This window comes from Pseudorasbora parva, chromosome 23 (genome assembly GCF_024679245.1).
Source record: "Pseudorasbora parva isolate DD20220531a chromosome 23, ASM2467924v1, whole genome shotgun sequence".
Lineage (NCBI taxonomy): Eukaryota > Metazoa > Chordata > Actinopteri > Cypriniformes > Gobionidae > Pseudorasbora > Pseudorasbora parva.
Genome location: NC_090194.1, coordinates 38,214,819 through 38,219,690, shown reverse-complemented (window position 1 = coordinate 38,219,690; position 4,872 = coordinate 38,214,819).

The window sequence follows — 4,872 nt, the reverse complement described above, 5'->3', positions numbered from 1 at the left end:
AAAGTGCATCTATCATCATAAAAGTGCATCTGTCCATCATAATAGTGCATCTATCATCATAATAGTGCATCTGTCCATCATAAAAGTGCATCTATCATCATCAAAGTGCATCTATCATCATAAAAGTGCATCCATCCATCATAATAGTGCATCTATCATCATAAAAGTGCATCCATCATCATAAAAGTGCATCTATCATCATAAAAAGTGCATCTATCATCATAAAAGTGCATCCATCATCATAAAAGTGCATCTATCATCATAAAAGTGCATCCATCATCATAAAAGTGCATCTATCATCATAAAAAGTGCATCTATCATCATAAAAGTGCATCTATCATCATAAAAAGTGCATCTATCATCATAAAAGTGCATCCATCCATCATAAAAGTACATCTATCATCATAATAGTGCATCCATCATCATAAAAGTGCATCTATCATCATAAAAAGTGCATCTATCATCATAAAAGTGCATCTATCATCATAAAAAGTGCATCTATCATCATAAAAGTGCATCCATCATCATAATAGTGCACCTATCATCATAAAAGTGCATCTATCCATCATAAAGTGCATCTATCATCATAATAGTGCATCTATCATCATAAAAGTGCATCTCTCATCATAAAAGTGCATCCATCCATCATAAAAGTGCATCTATCATCATAAAAGTGCATCTATCCATCATAAAGTGCATCTCTCATCATAAAAGTGCATCTATCATCATAAAAGTGCATCTCTCATCATAAAAGTGCATCTATCATCATAAAAGTGCATCCATCCATCATAAAAGTGCATCTATCATCATAATAGTGCATCTATCCATCATAAAAGTGCATCTATCATCATAATAGTGCATCTATCCATCATAAAGTGCATCTATCATCATAATAGTGCATCTATCCATCATAAAGTGCATCTATCATCATAATAGTGCATCTCTCATCATAAAAGTGCATCTATCATCATAAAAGTGCATCTCTCATCATAAAAGTGCATCTGTCCATCATAAAAGTACATCTATCATCATAATAGTGCATCTATCCATCATAAAAGTGCATCTATCATCATAAAAGTGCATCTATCATCATAAACGTGCATCTATCATCATAATAGTGCATCTATCCATCATAAAGTGCATCTATCCATCATAAAGTGCATCTATCCATCATAATAGTGCATCCATCCATCATAATAGTGCATCTATCATCATAATAGTGCATCTATCATCATAATAGTGCATCTGTCCATCATAAAAAAGCATCTATCCATCATAAAGTGCATCTGTCCATCATAAAAGTGCATCTATCATCATAAAAGTGCATCTCTCATCATAATAGTGCATCTATCATCATAATAGTGCATCTGTCCATCATAAAAAAGCATCTATCCATCATAAAGTGCATCTATCCATCATAAAAGTTAATCTCTCATAATAAAAGTGCATCTCTCATCATAAAAGTGCATCTAACATCATAATAGTGCATCTCTCATCATAAAAGTGCATCTAACATCATAATAGTGCATCTATCATCATAAAAGTGCATCTATCATCATAAAAGTGCATCCAGCCATCATAAAGTGCATCTATCATCATAAAAGTGCATCTGTCCATCATAAAAGTGCATCCATCCATCATAATAGTGCATCTATCATCATAAAAGTGCATCCATCATCATAAAAGTGCATCCATCCATCATAAAAGTGCATCTATCATCATAATAGTGCATCCATCTATCATAAAAGTGCATCTATCATCATAAAAGTGCATCTCTCATCATAAAAGTGCATCTGTCCATCATAAAAGTGCATCCATCCATCATAATAGTGCATCTATCATCATAAAAGTGCATCCATCATCATAAAAGTGCATCTGTCCATCATAAAAGTGCATCTATCATCATAAAAGTGCATCCATCATCATAAAAGTGCATCCATCCATCATAAAAGTGCATCTATCATCATAATAGTGCATCTGTCCATCATAAAAGTGCATCCATCCATCATAATAGTGCATCTATCATCATAAAAGTGCATCCATCATCATAAAAGTGCATCCATCCATCATAAAAGTGCATCCATCTATCATAAAAGTGCATCTATCATCATAAAAGTGCATCTCTCATCATAAAAGTGCATCTGTCCATCATAAAAGTGCATCCATCCATCATAATAGTGCATCTATCATCATAAAAGTGCATCCATCATCATAAAAGTGCATCCATCCATCATAAAAGTGCATCTATCATCATAATAGTGCATCCATCCATCACAATAGTGCATCTCTCATCATAAAAGTGCATCTCTCATCATAAAAGTGCATCCATCCATCATAATAGTGCATCTATCATCATAAAAGTGCATCTCTCATCATAAAAGTGCATCTATCCGTCATAAAGTGCATCTATCCATCATAAAAGTGCATCTATCATCATAATGGTGCATCTCTCATCATAAAAGTGCATCTATCATCATAAAAGTGCATCTATCATCATAAAAGTGCATCCATCCATCATAAAAGTGCATCTATCATCATAATAGTGCATCTATCCATCATAAAGTGCATCCATCCATCATAAAAGTGCATCTATCATCATAATAGTGCATCTATCCATCATAAAGTGCATCTATCATCATAAAAGTGCATCTATCATCATAAAAGTGCATCTGTCCATCATAATAGTGCATCTATCATCATAATAGTGCATCTATCCATCATAAAGTGCATCTATCATCATAATAGTGCATCTATCCATCATAAAGTGCATCTATCATCATAATAGTGCATCTCTCATCATAAAAGTGCATCTGTCCATCATAATAGTGCATCTATCATCATAATAGTGCATCTATCCATCATAAAGTGCATCTATCATCATAATAGTGCATCTATCATCATAATAGTGCATCTGTCCATCATAAAAGTGCATCTATCATCATCAAAGTGCATCTATCATCATAAAAGTGCATCTGTCCATCATCAAAGTGCATCTATCATCATAAAAGTGCATCTATCCATCATAAAGTGCATCTATCATCATAAAAGTGCATCCATCCATCATAAAAGTGCATCTATCATCATAATAGTGCATCTGTCCATCATAAAAGTGCATCTATCATCATAAAAGTGCATCTATCATCATAAAAGTGCATCTGTCCATCATAATAGTGCATCTATCATCATAATAGTGCATCTGTCCGTCATAAAAGTGCATCTATCACATAAAAGTGCATCTATCATCATAAAAGTGCATCTGTCCATCATAATAGTGCATCTATCATCATAATAGTGCATCTATCATCATCAAAGTGCATCTATCATCATAAAAGTGCATCCATCCATCATAATAGTGCATCTATCATCATAAAAGTGCATCCATCCATCATAAAAGTGCATCTATCATCATAAAAGTGCATCTATCCATCATAAAGTGCATCTCTCATCATAAAAGTGCATCTATCATCATAAAAGTGCATCTCTCATCATAAAAGTGCATCTATCATCATAAAAGTGCATCCAGCCATCATAAAGTGCATCTATCATCATAAAAGTGCATCTGTCCATCATAAAAGTGCATCCATCCATCATAATAGTGCATCTATCATCATAAAAGTGCATCCATCATCATAAAAGTGCATCCATCCATCATAAAAGTGCATCTATCATCATAATAGTGCATCCATCTATCATAAAAGTGCATCTATCATCATAAAAGTGCATCTCTCATCATAAAAGTGCATCTGTCCATCATAAAAGTGCATCCATCCATCATAATAGTGCATCTATCATCATAAAAGTGCATCCATCATCATAAAAGTGCATCTGTCCATCATAAAAGTGCATCTATCATCATAAAAGTGCATCCATCATCATAAAAGTGCATCCATCCATCATAAAAGTGCATCTATCATCATAATAGTGCATCTGTCCATCATAAAAGTGCATCCATCCATCATAATAGTGCATCTATCATCATAAAAGTGCATCCATCATCATAAAAGTGCATCCATCCATCATAAAAGTGCATCCATCTATCATAAAAGTGCATCTATCATCATAAAAGTGCATCTCTCATCATAAAAGTGCATCTGTCCATCATAAAAGTGCATCCATCCATCATAATAGTGCATCTATCATCATAAAAGTGCATCCATCATCATAAAAGTGCATCCATCCATCATAAAAGTGCATCTATCATCATAATAGTGCATCCATCCATCACAATAGTGCATCTCTCATCATAAAAGTGCATCTCTCATCATAAAAGTGCATCCATCCATCATAATAGTGCATCTATCATCATAAAAGTGCATCTCTCATCATAAAAGTGCATCTATCCGTCATAAAGTGCATCTATCCATCATAAAAGTGCATCTATCATCATAATGGTGCATCTCTCATCATAAAAGTGCATCTATCATCATAAAAGTGCATCTATCATCATAAAAGTGCATCCATCCATCATAAAAGTGCATCTATCATCATAATAGTGCATCTATCCATCATAAAGTGCATCCATCCATCATAAAAGTGCATCTATCATCATAATAGTGCATCTATCCATCATAAAGTGCATCTATCATCATAAAAGTGCATCTATCATCATAAAAGTGCATCTGTCCATCATAATAGTGCATCTATCATCATAATAGTGCATCTATCCATCATAAAGTGCATCTATCATCATAATAGTGCATCTATCCATCATAAAGTGCATCTATCATCATAATAGTGCATCTCTCATCATAAAAGTGCATCTGTCCATCATAATAGTGCATCTATCATCATAATAGTGCATCTATCCATCATAAAGTGCATCTATCATCATAATAGTGCATCTATCATCATAATAGTGCATCTGTCCATCAT